This window comes from Stegostoma tigrinum, chromosome 19 (assembly GCF_030684315.1).
Source record: "Stegostoma tigrinum isolate sSteTig4 chromosome 19, sSteTig4.hap1, whole genome shotgun sequence".
Taxonomy (NCBI): Eukaryota; Metazoa; Chordata; class Chondrichthyes; order Orectolobiformes; family Stegostomatidae; genus Stegostoma; species Stegostoma tigrinum.
In genome coordinates, this window is record NC_081372.1 from 8236937 (window position 1) to 8263225 (window position 26289).

At 57.1% G+C, this 26289-nt stretch overlaps 1 protein-coding gene across 1 annotated transcript in view; it reads right to left on the reverse strand.

The window, feature by feature from the left end:
- Positions 1–26289, reverse strand: part of gdf5 (growth differentiation factor 5) — a 231604-nt gene that overhangs the window by 16973 nt on the left and 188342 nt on the right. The window lies entirely within an intron of this gene.

Sequence of the window (26289 nt, forward strand, 5' to 3'; positions counted from 1 at the left end):
CACACTCCCACGCACTGCCTCACACATACACTCTCACGCACAGCCTCACACACACACCCTCTCATGCACAGCCACACAAACACACACACCCTCTCACCCACACCCTCACACATACACACCCTCTCACGCACAGCCTCACACACACACCCTCTCACGCACAGCCTCACACACACACACCCTGTCGAACGGCCTCACACACACACACCCTCTCACGCACAGCTTCACACACACACACCCTCCCACGCACTGCCTCACACATACACTCACACATACACTCTCACACACAGCCTCACACACACACTCTCTCACACACTGCCTCACACAAACACACTATCACGCACAGCCTCACACACACACACACACTCTCACACACACACCCTCTCACGTACAGCCTCACACACACACACTCTCACGCACAGCCTCACACACACACCCTCTCACGCACAGCCTCACACACACACACACCCTCTCACCCACACCATCACACATACACACCCTCTCACGCACAGCCTCACACACACACCCTCTCACGCACAGCCTCACACACACACACCCTGTCGAACGGCCTCACACACACACACCCTCTCACGCACAGCTTCACACACACACACCCTCCCACGCACTGCCTCACACATACACTCTCACACACAGCCTCACACACACACTCTGTCACACACTGCCTCACACACACACACTGTCACGCACAGCCTCACACACACACACACTCTCACACACAGCCTCACACACACACCCTCTCACGCACAGCCTCACACACACACACACTCTCACGCACAGCCTCTCACACACACACTCTCACGCACAGCCTCACACACACGCTCTCACGCACAGCCTCACACACACACGCCCTCTCACGCACAGCCGCACACACACCCTCACACACACACACTCTCAGGCACAGCCTCACACACACACACACACCCTCTCACGCACAGCCTCACACACACAGGCCCTATCACGCACAGCCTCACACACACACGCCCTCTCACTCACAGCCTCACACACACCCTCTCACACACAGCCTCACACACACACACCCTCTCACGCACAGCCTCGCACACACCCTCTCACACACAGCCTCACACACACAGACTCTAACGCACAGCCTCACACATACACGCCCTCTCACGCACAGCCTCACACACACACACCCTCTCACGCACAGCCTCGCACACACCCTCTCACACACACCCTCACACACACACACTCTCAGGCACAGCCTCACACACACACACACACCCTCTCACGCACAGCCTCACACACACAGGCCCTATCACGCACAGCCTCACACACACACGCCCTCTCACTCACAGCCTCACACACACACTCTCACGCACAGGCTCACCCACACACACTCTCACACACAGCTTCACACACACACCCTCTCACGCACAGCCTCACACACACACACCCTCTCACGCACAGCCTCGCACACACCCTCTCACACACAGCCTCACACACACACACTCTCACGCACAGCCTCACCCACATAACCTCTCACGCACAGCAACACACACACCCTCTCACGCACAGCCTCACACACACACACTCTCCCGCACAGCCTCACACACACACACACACTCTCACGCACAGCCTCTCACACACACACTCTCACGCACAGCCTCACCCACACACCCTCTCACACACAGCCTCACACTCACAGCCTGACACACACACTCTCTCACACACAACTTCACATACACACAGGCTCTCACGCACAGCCTCACACACACACACACCCTCCCACGCACTGCCTCACACATACAGTCTCACACACAGCCTCACAAACACACTCTTTCATACACTGCCTCACACACACACACTGACGCACGCACAGCCTCACACATGCACTCTCACGCACAGCCTCACCCACACACACTCTCACGCACAGCTTCAAACACACACCCTCTCACACACAGCCTCACACACACAGCCTGACACACACACTTTCTCACGCACAACTTCACATACACACACGCTGTCACCCACAGCCTCACACACACACTCTCACGCACAGCCTCACACACACACACTCTAACGCACAGCTTCACACACACACACCCTCTCACACACAGCCTCACACACACACTCTCTCACGCACAGCCTCACACACACACACACACACAGTCGAATGGCCTCGCACACACACACTCTCTCACGCACAGCCTCACACACACACCCTCTCATGCACAGCCTCACACACACACTCTCTCACGCACAGCCGCATACATACACACCCTCTGACACACACACACTCTCACGCACAGCCTCACACACACACCCTCTCACGCACAGCCTCACACACACACTCTCTCACGCACAGCCGCATACATACACACCCTCTGACACACACACACTCTCACGCACGGCCTCACACATGCACACCCACTCACACACAGCCTCACACACATACTCTCTCAGGCACAGCCTGACACACACACCCTCTCACGCAAAGCCTCACACATGCACACCCTCTCACGCACAGCCTCACACACACACTCTCTCACGCACAGCCTCACACACACACTCTCTCACGCACAGCCGCACACATACACACCCTCTCACACACACAAACCCTCTCACGCACAGCCTCACACATGCACAGCCTCACACACACACACACCCTCTCACGCACAGCCTCACACACACACTCTCTCACGCACAGCCGCATACATACACACCCTCTGACACACACACACTCTCACGCACAGCCTCACACATGCACACACTCTCACGCACAGCCTCACACACATACTCTCTCACGCTCAGCCTGACACACACACCATCTCACACACAGCCTCACACACACACTCTGTCACGCACAGCCGCACACATACACACCCTCTCACACACACAAACCCTCTCACGCACAGCCTCACACACACACACACACACACACACACACTCTCTCATGCACAGCCGCACACATCCACACGCTCTCACACACACACACACACACTCTCTCACACACAGCCTCACACACACAGCCTGACACACACACTCTCTCAGGCACAACTTCACACACACACACCCTCTCATGCACAGCCTCACACACACGCACTCTCTCAGGCACAGCCTCGCACACACCCTCTCATGCACAGCCACACACATACACTCCCTCTCAACCACAGCCACATACACACACATCCTCTCACACACAGCCTCACACACACACAGTCTCACGCACAGCGTCACACACACACACACCCTGTCACGCACAGCCTCACACACACACACTCTCACGCACAGCATCACACACACATCCTCTCACGCACAGCTTCACACATACACGCCCTCTCACGCACAGCCTCACCCACACACAATCTCTCACGCACAGCCTCACACACACCCTCTCACGCACAGCCTCACACTCACACACCCTCTCACGCACAGCCTCACACATACACGCCCTCTCACGCACAGCCTCACACACACACTCTCACGCACAGCCTCACATACACACACTCTCATGCACAGCTTCTCACACGCACACCCTCTCACGCACAGCCTCACACACACACTCTCACGCACAGCCTCACACACACATCCTTTCACGCAGAGCCTCACAAATACACGCCCTCTCATGCACAGCCTCACACACACACACCCTCTCAAGCACAGCCTCACACACACACTCTCACGCACAGCCTCACCCACACAAAATCTCTCACGCACAGCCTCACACACACCCTCTCACGCACAGCCTCACAGACACACACCCTCTCACGCACAGCCTCACACACACACTCTCACGCACAGCCTCTCACATGCACCCTCTCACGCACAGCCTCACACACACACACTCTCACCCACAGCCTCACGCACACACCCTCTCATACACAGCGTCACACACAGACCCTATTACGCACACCCTCACACACACTCTCTCACACGCAGCCTCACACACACAGCCTGACACACACACTCTCTCACGCACAATTTCACACACACACACGCTCTCACGCACAGCCTCACACACACACACACCCTCTCACGCACAGCTTCACGCACGCCCACCATCTCCAGCACAGCCTCTCCCTCAAACACTCTCACGCACAGCCTCACACACACCCCCTCTCATGCATAGCCTCACACACACACACCCTCTCACGCACAGCTTCACACACACACACCCTCCCACGCACTGCCTCACACATACACTCTCACACACAGCCTCACACACACACTCTCTCACACACTGCCTCACACAAACACACTCTCACGCACAGCCTCACACACACACCCTCTCATGCACAGCCACACAAACACACACACCCTCTCACCCACAGCCTCACACATGCATACCCTATCACGCACTGCCTCACACATACACTCTCACACACAGCCTCACACACACACTCTCTCCCACACTGCCTCACACACACACACACTCGCCCACGCACTACCTCACACACACACACTGAAGCACGCACAGCCTCACACACACACACACTCCCACGCACTGCCTCACACATACACTGTCACGCACAGCCTCACACACACACCCTCTCATGCACAGCCACACAAACACACACACCCTCTCACCCACACCCTCACACATACACACCCTCTCACGCACAGCCTCACACACACACCCTCTCACGCACAGCCTCACACACACACACCCTGTCGAACGGCCTCACACACACACACCCTCTCACGCACAGCTTCACACACACACACCCTCCCACGCACTGCCTCACACATACACTCACACATACACTCTCACACACAGCCTCACACACACACTCTCTCACACACTGCCTCACACAAACACACTATCACGCACAGCCTCACACACACACACACACTCTCACACACACACCCTCTCACGTACAGCCTCACACACACACACTCTCACGCACAGCCTCACACACACACCCTCTCACGCACAGCCTCACACACACACACACCCTCTCACCCACACCATCACACATACACACCCTCTCACGCACAGCCTCACACACACACCCTCTCACGCGCAGCCTCACACACACACACCCTGTCGAACGGCCTCACACACACACACCCTCTCACGCACAGCTTCACACACACACACCCTCCCACGCACTGCCTCACACATACACTCTCACACACAGCCTCACACACACACTCTGTCACACACTGCCTCACACACACACACTGTCACGCACAGCCTCACACACACACACACTCTCACACACAGCCTCACACACACACCCTCTCACGTACAGCCTCACACACACACCCTCTCACGCACAGCCTCACACACACACACACTGTCGAACAGCCTCACACACACACCCTCTCACGCACAGCCTCACACACACACCCTCTCACGCACAGCCTCACACACACACACTGTCGAACGGCCTCACACACAGACACCCGCCCACGCACTGCCTCACACACACACACTGACGCACGCACAGCCTCACACACACACCCTCTCATGCACAGCCTCACACACACACCCTCTCACGCACAGCCTCACACACACACACACACTGTCGAACAGCCTCACACACACACCCTCTCACGCACAGCCTCACACACACACACCCACGCACTGACGCACGCACAGCCTCACACACAGACACCCTCCCACGCACAGCCTCACACATACACTCTCACACACAGCCTCACACACACACCCTCTCACGCACAGCCTCACAAACACACACTCTTTCAAGCACAGCCGCACACATACACACCCTCTCACACACACACACCCTCTCACGGACAGCCTCACACATGCACACCCTCTGCCGCACAGCCTCACACACACACCCTCTCACGCACAGCCTCACACACACACCTTCTCACGCACAGCCTCACAGACACACACCCTCTCACGCACAGCCTCACACAGACACCCTCTCACGCACAGTCTCACACACACACACCCTCTCATGCACGGCCTCACACACACACCTTCTCACGCACAGCCTCACACACACACACCCTCTCACGCACAGCCTCGCACACACCCTCTCACACACAGCCTCACACACACAGACTCTAACGCACAGCCTCACACATACACGCCCTCTCACGCACAGCCTCACACAGACACACACCCTATTACGCACAGCGTCACACACACACTCTCACGCACAGCCTCACCCACATAACCTCTCACGCACAGCAACACACACACCCTCTCACGCACAGCCTCACACACACACACTCTCCCGCACAGCTTCACACACACACCCTCTCACGCACAGCCTCACACACACACACACACACACACACTCTCACGCACAGCCTCTCACACACACACTCTCACGCACAGCCTCACGCACACACCCTCTCACACACAGCCACACACTCGCAGCCTGACACACACACTCTCTCACACACAACTTAACAGACACACACGCTCTCACGCACAGCCTCACACACACACACACCCTCCCACGCACTGCCTCACACATACAGTCTCACACACAGCCTCACAAACACACTCTTTCATACACTGCCTCACACACACACCTTCTCACGCACAGCCTCACACACACACACCCTCTCACGCACAGCCTCACACACACACACTCTCTCACGCACAGCCTCACACACACACACCCTCTCACGCACGGCCTCACACACACACCTTCTCACGCACAGCCTCACACACACACACCCTCTCACGCACGGCCTCACACACACACCTTCTCACGCACAGCCTCACACACACACACTCTCTCACGCACAGCCTCACACACACACTCTCTCACGCACAGCCGCACACATACACACCCTCTCACACACACAAACCCTCTCACGCACAGCCTCACACATGCACAGCCTCACACACACACACACCCTCTCACGCACAGCCTCACACACACACTCTCTCACGCACAGCCGCATACATACACACCCTCTGACACACACACACTCTCACGCACAGCCTCACACATGCACACCCTCTCACGCACAGCCTCACACACATACTCTCTCACGCTCAGCCTGACACACACACCATCTCACACACAGCCTCACACACACACTCTCTCACGCACAGCCGCACACATACACACCGTCTCACACACACAAACCCTCTCACGCACAGCCTCACACACACACACACACACACACTCTCTCATGCACAGCCGCACACATCCACACGCTCTCACACACACACACACACTCTCTCACACTCAGCCTCACACACACAGCCTGACACACATACTCTCTCAGGCACAACTTCACACACACACACCCTCTCATGCACAGCCTCACACACACGCACTCTCTCAGGCACAGCCTCGCACACACCCTCTCACGCACAGCCTCACACATACACTCCCTCTCAACCACAGCCACATACACACACATCCTCTCACACACAGCCTCACACACACACAGTCTCACGCACAGCGTCACACACACACACCCTGTCACGCACAGCCTCACACACACACACTCTCACGCACAGCATCACACACACATCCTCTCACGCACAGCTTCACACATACACGCCCTCTCACGCACAGCCTCACCCACACACAATCTCTCACGCACAGCCTCACACACACCCTCTCACGCACAGCCTCACACTCACACACCCTCTCACGCACAGCCTCACACATACACGCCCTCTCACGCACAGCCTCACACACACCCTCTCACGCACAGCCTCACACACACACTCTCACGCACAGCCTCACACACACATCCTTTCACGCAGAGCCTCACAAATACACGCCCTCTCATGCACAGCCTCACACACACACACCCTCTCAAGCACAGCCTCACACACACACTCTCACGCACAGCCTCACCCACACAAAATCTCTCACGCACAGCCTCACACACACCCTCTCACGCACAGCCTCACAGACACACACCCTCTCACGCACAGCCTCACACACACACTCTCACGCACAGCCTCTCACATGCACCCTCTCACGCACAGCCTCACACACACACACTCTCACCCACAGCCTCACGCACACACCCTCTCATACACAGCGTCACACACAGACCCTATTACGCACACCCTCACACACACTCTCTCACACGCAGCCTCACACACACAGCCTGACACACACACTCTCTCACGCACAATTTCACACACACACACGCTCTCACGCACAGCCTCACACACACACACACCCTCAAACGCACAGCTTCACGCACGCCCACCGTCTCCAGCACAGCCTCTCCCTCAAACACTCTCACGCACAGCCTCACACACACACCCTCTCATGCATAGCCTCACACACACACACCCTCTCACGCACAGCTTCACACACACACACCCTCCCACGCACTGCCTCACACATACACTCTCACACACAGCCTCACACACACACTCTCTCACACACTGCCTCACACACACACACTATCACGCACAGCCTCACACACACACACACACTCTCACACACACACCCTCTCACGTACAGCCTCACACACACACACTCTCACGCACAGCCTCACACACACACCCTCTCACGCACAGCCTCACACACACACACACTGTCAAACGGCCTCACACACACACACCCGCCCACGCACTGCCTCACACACACACACTGACGCACGCACAGCCTCACACACACACACACTCCCACGCACTGCCTCACACATACACTCTCACGCACAGCCTCACACACACACCCTCTCATGCACAGCCACACAAACACACACACCCTCTCACCCACACCCTCACACATACACACCCTCTCACGCACAGCCTCACACACACACCCTCTCATGCACAGCCTCACACACACACACCCTGTCGAACGGCCTCACACACACACACCCTCTCACGCACTGCCTCACACATACACTCTCACACACAGCCTCACACACACACTCTCTCACACACTGCCTCACACACACACACACTGTCGAACGGCCTCACACACACACACACCCGCCCATGCACTGCCTCACACACACACACTGAAGAACGCACAGCCTCACACACACACACACTCCCACGCACTGCCTCACACATACACTCTCACGCACAGCCTCACACACACACCCTCTCATGCACAGCCACACAAACACACACACCCTCTCACCCACACCCTCACACATACACACCCTCTCACGCACAGCCTCACACACACACCCTCTCACGCACAGCCTCACACACACACACCCTGTCGAACGGCCTCACACACACACACCCTCTCACGCACTGCCTCACACATACACTCTCACACACAGCCTCACACACACACTCTCTCACACACTGCCTCACACACACACACACTGTCGAACGGCCTCACACACACACACCCGCCCACGCACTGCCTCACACACACCCTCTCACGCACAGCCTCACACACACACTCTCTCACACACTGCCTCACACACACACACACTGTCGAACGGCCTCACACACACACACCCGCCCACGCACTGCCTCACACACACACACACTGACGCACGCACAGCCTCACACACACACACACTCCCACGCACTGCCTCACACATACACTCTCACACACAGCCTCACACACACACCCTCTCATGCACAGCCTCACACACACACACCCTGTCGAACGGCCTCACACACACACACCCTCTCACGCACAGCTTCACACACACACACTCTCCCATGCACTGCCTCACACATACACTCTCACACACAGCCTCACACACACACTCTGTCACACACTGCCTCACACACACACACTGTCACACACAGCCTCACACACACACACACTCTCACACACAGCCTCACACACACCCTCTCACGCACAGCCTCACACACACACCCTCTCACGCACATCATCACACACACACACACACTGTCGAACAGCCTCACACACACACCCTCTCACGCACAGCCTCACACACACACCCTCTCACGCACAGCCTCACACACACACACACTGTCGAACGGCCTCACACACAGACACCCGCCCACGCACTGCCTCACACACACACACTGACGCACGCACAGCCTCACACACACACACACTCCCACGCACTGCCTCACACACACACACACCCTCTCACGCACAGCTTCACGCACGCCCACCGTCTCCAGCACAGCCTCTCCCTCAAACACTCTCACGCACAGCCTCACATACACACCCTCTCATGCATAGCCTCACACACACACACCCTCTCACGCACAGCTTCACACACACACACCCTCCCACGCACTGCCTCACACATACACTCTCACACACAGCCTCACACACACACTCTCTCACACACTGCCTCACACACACACACTATCACGCACAGCCTCACACACACACACACACTCTCACACACACACCCTCTCACGTACAGCCTCACACACACACACTCTCACGCACAGCCTCACACACACACCCTCTCACGCACAGCCTCACACACACACACACTGTCGAACGGCCTCACACACACACCCGCCCACGCACTGCCTCACACACACACACTGACGCACGCACAGCCTCACACACACACACACTCCCACGCACTGCCTCACACATACACTCTCACGCACAGCCTCACACACACGCCCTCTCATGCACAGCCACACAAACACACACACCCTCTCACCCACACCCTCACACATACACACCCTCTCACGCACAGCCTCACACACACACACCCTGTCGAACGGCCTCACACACACACACCCTCTCACGCACTGCCTCACACATACACTCTCACACACAGCCTCACACACACACTCTCTCACACACTGCCTCACACACACACACACTGTCGAACGGCCTCACACACACACACACCCGCCCACGCACTGCCTCACACACACACACTGAAGCACGCACAGCCTCACACACACACACACTCCCACGCACTGCCTCACACATACACTCTCACGCACAGCCTCACACACACACCCTCTCATGCACAGCCACACAAACACACACACCCTCTCACCCACACCCTCACACATACACACCCTCTCACGCACAGCCTCACACACACACCCTCTCACGCACAGCCTCACACACACACACCCTGTCGAACGGCCTCACACACACACACCCTCTCACGCACTGCCTCACACATACACTCTCACACACAGCCTCACACACACACTCTCTCACACACTGCCTCACACACACACACACTGTCGAACGGCCTCACACACACACACCCGCCCACGCACTGCCTCACACACACACACACTGACGCACGCACAGCCTCACACACACACCCTCTCATGCACAGCCACACAAACACACACACCCTCTCACCCACACCATCACACATACACACCCTCTCACGCACAGCCTCACACACACACCCTCTCACGCACAGCCTCACACACACACACCCTGTCGAACGGCCTCACACACACACACCCTCTCACGCACAGCTTCACACACACACACCCTCCCACGCACTGCCTCACACATACACTGATCACACACAGCCTCACACACACACTCTGTCACACACTGCCTCACACACACACACTGTCACACATAGCCTCACACACATACACACTCTCACACACAGCCTCACACACACACCCTCTCACGCACAGCCTCACACACACACCCTCTCACGCACATCCTCACACACACACACACACTGTCGAACAGCCTCACACACACACCCTCTCACGCACAGCCTCACACACACACCGTCTCACGCACAGCCTCACACACACACACACTGTCGAACGGCCTCACACACAGACACCCGCCCACGCACTGCCTCACACACACACACTGACGCACGCACAGCCTCACACACACACACACTCCCACGCACTGCCTCACACACACACTCTCACGCACAGCCTCACACACACACCCTCTCATGCACAGCCACACAAACACACACACCCTCTCACCCACACCCTCACACATACACACCCTCTCACGCACAGCCTCACACACACACCCTCTCACGCACAGCCTCACACACACACACCCTGTCGAACGGCCTCACACACACACACCCTCTCACGCACAGCTTCACACACACACACCCTCCCACGCACTGCCTCACACATACACTCTCACACACAGCCTCACACACACACTCTCTCACACACTGCCTCACACACACTGTCACGCACAGCCTCACACACACACACTCTCACACACAGCCTCACACACACACCCTCTCACGTACAGCCTCACACACACACCCTCTCACGCACAGCCTCACACACACACCCTCTCACGCACAGCCTCACACACACACACACACTGTCGAACATCCTCACACACACACCCTCTCACGCACAGCCTCACACACACACACCCACGCACTGACACACGCACAGCCTCACACACAGACACCCTCCCACGCACTGCCTCACACATACACTCTCACACACAGCCTCACACACACACCCTCTCACGCACAGCCTCACAAACACACACTCTCTCAAGCACAGCTGCACACATACACACCCTCTCACACACACACACCCTCTCACGGACAGCCTCACACATGCACACCCTCTGCCGCACAGCCTCACACACACACCCTCTCACGCACAGCCTCACACACACACCTTCTCACGCACAGCCTCACAGACACACACCCTCTCATGCACAGCCTCACACAGACACCCTCTCACGCACGGCCTCACACACACACCTTCTCACGCACAGCCTCACACACACACACCCTCTCACGCACAGCCTCGCACACACCCTCTCACACACAGCCTCACACACACAGACTCTAACGCACAGCCTCACACATACACGCCCTCTCACGCACAGCCTCACACAGACACACACCCTATTACGCACAGCGTCACACACACACTCTCACGCACAGCCTCACCCACATAACCTCTCACGCACAGCAACACACACACCCTCTCACGCACAGCCTCACACACACACACTCTCCCGCACAGCTTCACACACACACCCTCTCACGCACAGCCTCACACACACACACACACTCTCACGCACAGCCTCTCACACACACACTCTCACGCACAGCCTCACGCACACACCCTCTCACACACAGCCTCACACTCGCAGCCTGACACACACACTCTCTCACACACAACTTAACATACACACACGCTCTCACGCACAGCCTCACACACACACACACCCTCCCACGCACTGCCTCACACATACAGTCTCACACACAGCCTCACAAACACACTCTTTCATACACTGCCTCACACACACACACCTTCTCACGCACAGCCTCACACACACACACCCTCTCACGCACAGCCTCACACACACACACCCTCTCACGCACGGCCTCACACACACACCTTCTCACGCACAGCCTCACGCACACACCCTCTCACGCACAGCCTCACACACACAGACTCTCATGCACAGCCTCACAGACAGACACCCTCTCACGCACAGCCTCACACACACACACCCTCTCACGCACGGCCTCACACACACACCTTCTCACGCACAGCCTCACACACACACACCCTCTCACACACCGCCTCACACACACACTCTCTCACGCACAGCCTCACACACACACACCCTCTCACGCACAGCCTCACACACACACCCTCTCACGCACAGCCTCACGCACACACCCTCTCACGCACAGCCTCACACACACACTCTCTCACACACTGCCTCACACACACACACTGTCACGCACAGCCTCACACACACACACACACACTCTCACACACACACCCTCTCACGTACAGCCTCACACACACACACTCTCACGCACAGCCTCACACACACACCCTCTCACGCACAGCCTCACACACACACACACTGTCGAATGGCCTCACACACACACACCCGCCCACGCACTGCCTCACACACACACACTGACGCACGCACAGCCTCACACACACACACACTCCCACGCGCTGCCTCACACATACACTCTCACGCACAGCCTCACACACACACACCTTCTCACGCACAGCCTCACACACACACCCTCTCATGCACAGCCACACAAACACACACACCCTCTCACCCACACCCTCACACATACACACCCTCTCACGCACAGCCTCACACACACCCTCTCACGCACAGCCTCACACACACACACCCTGTCGAACGGCCTCACACACACACACCCTCTCACGCACAGCTTCACACACACACACCCTCCCACGCACTGCCTCACACATACACTCTCACACACAGCCTCACACACACACTCTCTCACACACTGCCTCACACACACACCCTGTCACGCACAGCCTCACACACACACACACTCTCACACACAGCCTCACACACACACCCTCTCACGTACAGCCTCACACACACACCCTCTCACGCACAGCCTCTCACATGCACCCTCTCACGCACAGCCTCACACACACACACTCTCACCCACAGCCTCACGCACACACCCTCTCATACACAGCGTCACACACAGACCCTATTACGCACACCCTCACACACACTCTCTCACACGCAGCCTCACACACACAGCCTGACACACACACTCTCTCACGCACAATTTCACACACACACACGCTCTCACGCACAGCCTCACACACACACACACACCCTCTCACGCACAGCTTCACGCACGCCCACCGTCTCCAGCACAGCCTCTCCCTCAAACACTCTCACGCACAGCCTCACACACACACCCTCTCATGCATAGCCTCACACACACACACCCTCTCAAGCACAGCTTCACACACACACACCCTCCCACGCACTGCCTCACACATACACTCTCACACACAGCCTCACACACACACTCTCTCACACACTGCCTCACACACACACACGATCACGCACAGCCTCACACACACACACACACTCTCACACACACACCCTCTCACGTACAGCCTCACACACACACACTCTCACGCACAGCCTCACACACACACCCTCTCACGCACAGCCTCACACACACACACACTGTCGAACGGCCTCACACACACACACCCGCCCACGCACTGCCTCACACACACACACTGACGCACGCACAGCCTCACACACACACTCCCACGCACTGCCTCACACATACACTCTCACGCACAGCCTCACACACACACCCTCTCATGCACAGCCACACAAACACACACACCCTCTCACCCACACCCTCACACATACACACCCTCTCACGCACAGCCTCACACACACACCCTCTCATGCACAGCCTCACACACACACACCCTGTCGAACGGCCTCACACACACACACCCTCTCACGCACTGCCTCACACATACACTCTCACACACAGCCTCACACACACACTCTCTCACACACTGCCTCACACACACACACACTGTCGAACGGCCTCACACACACACACACCCGCCCACGCACTGCCTCACACACACACACTGAAGCACGCACAGCCTCATACACACACACACTCCCACGCACTGCCTCACACATACACTCTCACGCACAGCCTCACACACACACCCTCTCATGCACAGCCACACAAACACACACACCCTCTCACCCACACCCTCACACATACACACCCTCTCACGCACAGCCTCACACACACACACCCTCTCACGCACAGCCTCACACACACACACCCTGTCGAACGGCCTCACACACACACACCCTCTCACGCACTGCCTCACACATACACTCTCACACACAGCCTCACACACACACTCTCTCACACACTGCCTCACACACACACACACTGTCGAACGGCCTCACACACACACACCCGCCCACGCACTGCCTCACACACACACACTGACGCACGCACAGCCTCACACACACACACACTCCCACGCACTGCCTCACACATACACTCTCACACACAGCCTCACACACACACCCTCTCATGCACAGCCACACAAACACACACACCCTCTCACCCACACCATCACACATACACACCCTCTCACGCACAGCCTCACACACACACCCTCTCACGCACAGCCTCACACACACACACCCTGTCGAACGGCCTCACACACACACACCCTCTCACGCACAGCTTCACACACACACACCCTCCCACGCACTGCCTCACACATGCACTCTCACACACAGCCTCACACACACACTCTGTCACACACTGCCTCACACACACACACTGTCACACACAGCCTCACACACACACACACTCTCACACACAGCCTCACACACACACCCTCTCACGCACAGCCTCACACACACACCCTCTCACGCACATCCTCACACACACACACACTGTCGAACAGCCTCACACACACACCCTCTCACGCACAGCCTCACACACACACCCTCTCACGCACAGCCTCACACACACACACCCTGTCGAACGGCCTCACACACACACACCCTCTCACGCACTGCCTCACACATACACTCTCACACACAGCCTCACACACACACTCTCTCACACACTGCCTCACACACACACACACACTGTCGAACGGCCTCACACACACACACCCGCCCACGCACTGCCTCACACACACACACTGACGCACGCACAGCCTCACACACACACACACTCCCACGCACTGCCTCACACATACACTCTCACACACAGCCTCACACACACACCCTCTCATGCACAGCCACACAAACACACACACCCTCTCACCCACACCATCACACATACACACCCTCTCACGCACAGCCTCACACACACACCCTCTCACGCACAGCCTCACACACACACACCCTGTCGAACGGCCTCACACACACACACCCTCTCACGCACAGCTTCACACACACACACCCTCCCACGCACTGCCTCACACATACACTCTCACACACAGCCTCACACACACACTCTGTCACACACTGCCTCACACACACACACTGTCACACACAGCCTCACACACACACACACTCTCACACACAGCCTCACACACACACCCTCTCACGCACAGCCTCACACACACACCCTCTCACGCATATCCTCACACACACACACACTGTCGAACAGACTCACACACACACCCTCTCACGCACAGCCTCACACACACACCCTCTCACGCACAGCCTCACACACACACACACTGTCGAACGGCCTCACACACAGACACCCGCCCATGCACTGCCTCACACACACACACTGACGCACGCACAGCCTCACACACACACACACTCCCACGCACTGCCTCACACATACACTCTCACGCACAGCCTCACACACACACCCTCTCATGCACAGCCCACAAACACACACACCCTCTCACCCACACCCTCACACATACACACCCTCTCATGCACAGCCTCACACACACACCCTCTCACGCACAGCCTCACACACACACACCCTGTCGAACGGCCTCACACACACACACCCGCCCACGCACTGCCTCACACACACACACTGACGCACGCACAGCCTCACACACACACACACTCCCACGCACTGCCTCACACATACACTCTCACACACAGCCTCACACACACACCCTCTCATGCACAGCCACACAAACACACACACCCTCTCACCCACACCATCACACATACACACCCTCTCACGCACAGCCTCACACACACACCCTCTCACGCACAGCCTCACACACACACACCCTGTCGAACGGCCTCACACACACACACCCTCTCACGCACAGCTTCACACACACACACCCTCCCACGCACTGCCTCACACATGCACTCTCACACACAGCCTCACACACACACTCTGTCACACACTGCCTCACACACACACACTGTCACACACAGCCTCACACACACACACACTCTCACACACAGCCTCACACACACACCCTCTCACGCACAGCCTCACACACACACCCTCTCACGCACATCCTCACACACACACACACTGTCGAACAGCCTCACACACACACCCTCTCACGCACAGCCTCACACACACACACCCTGTCGAACGGCCTCACACACACACACCCTCTCACGCACTGCCTCACACATACACTCTCACACACAGCCTCACACACACACTCTCTCACACACTGCCTCACACACACACACACACACTGTCGAACGGCCTCACACACACACACCCGCCCACGCACTGCCTCACACACACACACTGACGCACGCACAGCCTCACACACACACACACTCCCACGCACTGCCTCACACATACACTCTCACACACAGCCTCACACACACACCCTCTCATGCACAGCCACACAAACACACACACCCTCTCACCCACACCATCACACATACACACCCTCTCACGCACAGCCTCACACACACACCCTCTCACGCACAGCCTCACACACACACACCCTGTCGAACGGCCTCACACACACACACCCTCTCACGCACAGCTTCACACACACACACCCTCCCACGCACTGCCTCACACATACACTCTCACACACAGCCTCACACACACACTCTGTCACACACTGCCTCACACACACACACTGTCACACACAGCCTCACACACACACACACTCTCACACACAGCCTCACACACACACCCTCTCACGCACAGCCTCACACACACACCCTCTCACGCATATCCTCACACACACACACACTGTCGAACAGCCTCACACACACACCCTCTCACGCACAGCCTCACACACACACCCTCTCACGCACAGCCTCACACACACACACACTGTCGAACGGCCTCACACACAGACACCCGCCCATGCACTGCCTCACACACACACACTGACGCACGCACAGCCTCACACACACACACACTCCCACGCACTGCCTCACACATACACTCTCACGCACAGCCTCACACACACACCCTCTCATGCACAGCCACACAAACACACACACCCTCTCACCCACACCCTCACACATACACACCCTCTCACGCACAGCCTCACACACACACCCTCTCACGCACAGCCTCACACACACACACCCTGTCGAACGGCCTCACACACACACACCCTCTCACGCACAGCTTCACACACACACACCCTCCCACGCACTGCCTCACACATACACTCTCACACACAGCCTCACACACACACTCTCTCACACACTGCCTCACACACACACACACTGTCACGCACAGCCTCACACACACACACACTCTCACACACAGCCTCACACACACACCCTCTCACGTACAGCCTCACACACACACCCTCTCACGCACAGCCTCACACACACACCCTCTCACGCACAGCCTCACACACACACACACACTGTCGAACAGCCTCACACACACACCTTCTCACGCACAGCCTCACACACACACACCCACGCACTGACGCACGCACAGCCTCACACACAGACACCCTCCCACGCACTGCCTCACACATACACTCTCACACACAGCCTCACACACACACCCTCTCACGCACAGCCTCACAAACACACACTCTCTCAAGCACAGCTGCACACATACACACCCTCTCACACACACACACCCTCTCACGGACAGCCTCACACATGCACACCCTCTGCCGCACAGCCTCACACACACACCCTCTCACGCACAGCCTCACACACACACCTTCTCACGCACAGCCTCACAGACACACACCCTCTCATGTACAGCCTCACACAGACACCCTCTCACGCACGGCCTCACACACACACCTTCTCACGCACAGCCTCACACACACACACCCTCTCACGCACAGCCTCGCACACACCCTCTCACACACAGCCTCACACACACAGACTCTAACGCACAGCCTCACACATACACGCCCTCTCACGCACAGCCTCACACAGACACACACCCTATTACGCACAGCGTCACACACACACTCTCACGCACAGCCTCACCCACATAACCTCTCACGCACAGCAACACACACACCCTCTCACGCACAGCCTCACACACACACACTCTCCCGCACAGCTTCACACACACACCCTCTCACGCACAGCCTCACACACACACACACACTCTCACGCACAGCCTCTCACACACACACTCTCACGCACAGCCTCACGCACACACCCTCTCACACACAGCCTCACACTCGCAGCCTGACACACACACTCTCTCACACACAACTTAACATACACACACGCTCTCACGCACAGCCTCACACACAGACACACCCTCCCACGCACTGCCTCACACATACAGTCTCACACACAGCCTCACAAACACACTCTTTCATACACTGCCTCACACACACACCTTCTCACGCACAGCCTCACGCACACACCCTCTCACGCACAGCCTCACACACACAGACTCTCATGCACAGCCTCACAGACAGACACCCTCTCACGCACAGCCTCACACACACACACCCTCTCACGCACCGCCTCACACACACACTCTCTCACGCACAGCCTCACACACACACACCCTCTCACGCACAGCCTCACACACACACCCTCTCACGCACAGCCTCACGCACACACCCTCTCACGCACAGCCTCACACACACACTCTCTCACACACTGCCTCACACACACACACTGTCACGCACAGCCTCACACACACACACACACACACTCTCACACACACACCCTCTCACGTACAGCCTCACACACACACCCTCTCACGCACAGCCTCACACACACACACACTGTCGAATGGCCTCACACACACACACCCGCCCACGCACTGCCTCACACACACACACTGACGCACGCACAGCCTCACACACACACACACTCCCACGCGCTGCCTCACACATACACTCTCACGCACAGCCTCACACACACACACCTTCTCACGCACAGCCTCACACACACACCCTCTCATGCACAGCCACACAAACACACACACCCTCTCACCCACACCCTCACACATACACACCCTCTCACGCACAGCCTCACACACACCCTCTCACGCACAACCTCACACACACACACCCTGTCGAACGGCCTCACACACACACACCCTCTCACGCACAGCTTCACACACACACACCCTCCCACGCACTGCCTCACACATACACTCTCACACACAGCCTCACACACACACTCTCTCACACACTGCCTCACACACACACCCTGTCACGCACAGCCTCACACACACACACACTCTCACACACAGCCTCACACACACACCCTCTCACGTACAGCCTCACACACACACCCTCTCACGCACAGCCTCACACACACACCCTCTCACGCACAGCCTCACACACACACACACACTGTCGAACAGCCTCACACACACACCCTCTCACGCACAGCCTCACACACACACACCCACGCACTGACGCACGCACAGCCTCACACACAGACACCCTCCCACGCACTGCCTCACACATACACTCTCACACACAGCCTCACACACACACCCTCTCACGCACAGCCTCACAAACACACACTCTCTCAAGCACAGCCGCACACATACACACCCTCTCACACACACACACCCTCTCACGGACAGCCTCACACATACACACCCTCTGCCGCACAGCCTCACACACACACCCTCTCACGCACAGCCTCACACACACACCTTCTCACGCACAGCCTCACAGACACACACCCTCTCACGCACAGCCTCACACAGACACCCTCTCACGCACAGCCTCACACACACACACCCTCTCACGCACGGCCTCACACACACACCTTCTCACGCACAGCCTCACACACACACACCCTCTCACGCACAGCCTCGCACACACCCTCTCACACACAGCCTCACACACACAGACTCTAACGCACAGCCTCACACATACACGCCCTCTCACGCACAGCCTCACACAGACACACACCCTATTACGCACAGCGTCACACACACACTCTCACGCACAGCCTCACCCACATAACCTCTCACGCACAGCAACACACACACCCTCTCACGCACAGCCTCACACACACACACTCCCGCACAGCTTCACACACACACCCTCTCACGCACAGCCTCACACACACCCACACACTCTCACGCACAGCCTCTCAAACACACACTCTCACGCACAGCCTCACGCACACACCCTCTCACACACAGCCTCACACTCGCAGCCTGACACACAAACTCTCTCACACACAACTTCACATAGACACACGCTCTCACGCACAGCCTCACACACACACACACCCTCCCACGCACTGCCTCACACATACAGTCTCTCACACAGCCTCACAAACACACTCTTTCATACACTGCCTCACACACACACACTGACGCACACACAGCCTCACACACACACACCCTCTCACGCACGGCCTCACACACACACCTTCTCACGCACAGCCTCACACACACACACCCTCTCACGCACATCCTCACACACACACACTCTCTCACGCACAGCCTCACACACACACACCCTCTCATGCACGGCCTCACACACACACCTTCTCACGCACAGCCTCACACACACACACCCTCTCAGGCACAGCCTCACACACACACCCTCTCACGCACAGCCTCACACACACACACACTCTCACACACAGCCTCACACACACACCCTCTCACGCACAGCCTCACACACACACCCTCTCACGCACAGCCTCACACACACACACACACTGTCGAACAGCCTCACACACAGACACCCTCCCACGCACTGCCTCACACATACACTCTCACACACAGCCTCACACACACACCCTCTCACGCACAGCCTCACAAACACACACTCTCTCAAGCACAGCCGCACACATACACACCCTCTCACGTACGGCCTCACACACACACCTTCTCACGCACAGCCTCACACGCACACACCTTCTCACACACCGCCTCACACACACACTCTCTCACGCACAGCCTCACACACACACACCCTCTCACGCACAGCCTCACACACACACCCTCTCATGCACAGCCTCACACACACACACCTTCTCACGCACAGCCTCACACACACACACCTTCTCACGCACAGCCTCACACACACACCCTCTCACGCACAGACTCACACACACAGACTCTCATGCACAGCCTCACAGACAGACACCCTCTCACGCACAGCTTCGCACATACACACCCTCTGACGTACAGCCTCACACACAGGCAGACTCAACCACACACAACCTCACACATATACTCTCTCACACACAGCCTCACTCACACACCGCCTCACACACACACTCTCTCACGCACCAGCCTCACACACACACACCCTCTCACGCACAGCCTCACACACACACACCCTCTCACGCACAGCCTCTCACACACAGACTCTCATGCACAGCCTCACAGACAGAGACCCTCTCACGCACAGCTTCGCAAATACACACCCTCTGACGTTCAGCCTCACACACAGGCAGACTCAACCACACACAACCTCACACACATACTCTCTCACACAGAGCCTCACACCCACACTCTCACGCACAGCCTCACACACACACCCTCTCATGCACAGCCACACAAACACACACATCCTCTCACCCACAGCCTCACACATGCATACCCTATCACGCACAGGCTCTCACACACACACTCTCACACACAGCCTCACAGACACACACCCTCTCACGCACAGCCTCACACAGACACCCTCTCACGCACAGCCTCACTCACACACAGCCTCACACACACACACTCTCACGCACAGCCTCACACACACACACACCATCTGATGCACAGCGTGACACACATACCCTCTCATGCACAGCTTCACACACACACACTGTCACGCACAGCCTCATGCGCACACACTCTCTCACACACAGCCTCACACACACACTGCCAAACACACTGCCTCACACACACACACATCCTCTTACACACAGCCTCACACAAACACACACACAAACACACCCCTCACGCACAGCCTCACACCCTCTCAGGCACAGCCTCACACACACACACACTGTCACGCACAGCCTCACACTCACACACCCTCCTACGCACAGCTTCACACACACATACTGTCTCACATACAGCCTCACACATACACACACTCTCACGCATGTCCTCACACACACCCTCTCACACACACACCTTATTACGCACAGCCTCACACACAAACTCTCTCACGCACAGCCTCGCGAACACACACACCCTCTCATGCACATGCTCACACACACACTCACTCACGCACAGCCTCACACACACCCTCTCTCACACAGCCTCTCACACACACAAACCTTCTGACAAACGGCCTCACACAAACACACTCTCACGCACAGCCTCTCACACACACTCATCCTCTCACACACAGCCTCACACACACACAACCTCTCACACACACCCACGTACACACACACTGTCTCACACACAGCCTCTCACACACACACACCCTGTCACATACTACCTCAAACACACACACCCCTCACGCACAGCTTCACGCACACACCCTCTCACACACACTTTCTCACGCACAACTTCACATACACACACGCTCTCGCCCACAGCCTCACACACACACTCTCTCACGCACAGCCTCACACACACACACTCTAACGCACAGCCTCACACACACACACCCTCTCACACACAGCCTCACACACACACCCACCCTATCAAGCACAGCCTCACACACACACTCTCTCACGCACAGCCTCACACACACACACTCTAACGCACAGCCTCACGCACACACACCCTCTCACGCACAGCCTCACACACACACCCTCTCACGCACAGCCTCACACACACACACTCTCTCACGCACAGCCGCATAATACACACCCTCTGACACACACACCCTCTCACGCACAGCCTCACACACACACCCTCTCACGCACAGCCTCACACACACACTCTCTCATGCACAGCCGCATACATACACACCCTCTGACACACACACACTCACAGGCACAGCCTCACACATGCACACCCTCTCACACACAGCCTCACACACATAGTCTCTAACGCACAGCCTCACACACACACACCCTCTCACACACAGCCTCACACACACACCCACCCTATCAAGCACAGCCTCACACACACACTCTCTCACGCACAGCCTCACACACACACTCTCTCACGCACAGCCGCACACATACACACCCTCTCACACACACAAACCCTCTCACGCACAGCCTCACACATGCACACCCTCTCATGCACAGCCTCACACACACACACCCTCTCACGCACAGCCTCACACATACACTCTCATGCACAGCCTCACACACACACACAGCCTCACACACACAGCCTGACACACACACTCTCTCACACACAACTTCACATACACACACGCTCTCACGCACAGCCTCTCACACAAACACACACCCTCCCACGCACTGCCTCATATATACAGTCTCACGCACAGCCTCACACACACCCTCTCTCACACAGCCTCTCACACACACAAACCTTCTGACAAACGGCCTCACACAAACACACTCTCACGCACAGCCTCTCACACACACTCATCCTCTCACACACAGCCTCACACACACACAACCTCTCACACACACCCACGTACACACACACTGTCTCACACACAGCCTCTCACACACACACACCCTGTCACATACTACCTCAAACACACACACCCCTCACGCACAGCTTCACACACACACACACACACACACACACACACACACACACACACACACACACACTCTCACGCACAGCCTCACGCACACACCCTCTCACACACACTTTCTCACACACAACTTCACATACACACACGCTCTCACGCACAGCCTCTCACACACACACACACCCTCCCACGCACTGCCTCATATATACAGTCTCACGCACAGCCTCACACACACCCTCTCTCACACACTGCCTCACACACACACACACTGTCACGCACAGCCTCACACACACACACACTCTCACACACAGCCTCACACACACACCCTCTCACGTACAGCCTCACACACACACCCTCTCACGCACAGCCTCACACACACACCCTCTCACGCACAGCCTCACACACACACACACACTGTCGAACAGCCTCACACACACACCCTCTCACGCAGAGCCTCACACACACACACCCACGCACTGACGCACGCACAGCCTCACACACAGACACCCTCCCACGCACTGCCTCACACATACACTCTCACACACAGCCTCACACACACACCCTCTCACGCACAGCCTCACAAACACACACTCTCTCAAGCACAGCTGCACACATACACACCCTCTCACACACACACACCCTCTCACGGACAGCCTCACACATGCACACCCTCTGCCGCACAGCCTCACACACACACCCTCTCACGCACAGCCTCACACACACACCTTCTCACGCACAGCCTCACAGACACACACCCTCTCATGCACAGCCTCACACAGACACCCTCTCACGCACGGCCTCACACACACACCTTCTCACGCACAGCCTCACACACACACACCCTCTCACGCACAGCCTCGCACACACCCTCTCACACACAGCCTCACACACACAGACTCTAACGCACAGCCTCACACATACACGCCCTCTCACGCACAGCCTCACCCACATAACCTCTCACGCACAGCAACACACACACCCTCTCACGCACAGCCTCACACACACACACACACTCTCACGCACAGCCTCTCACACACACACTCTCACGCACAGCCTCACGCACACACCCTCTCACACACAGCCTCACACTCGCAGCCTGACACACACACTCTCTCACACACAACTTAACATACACA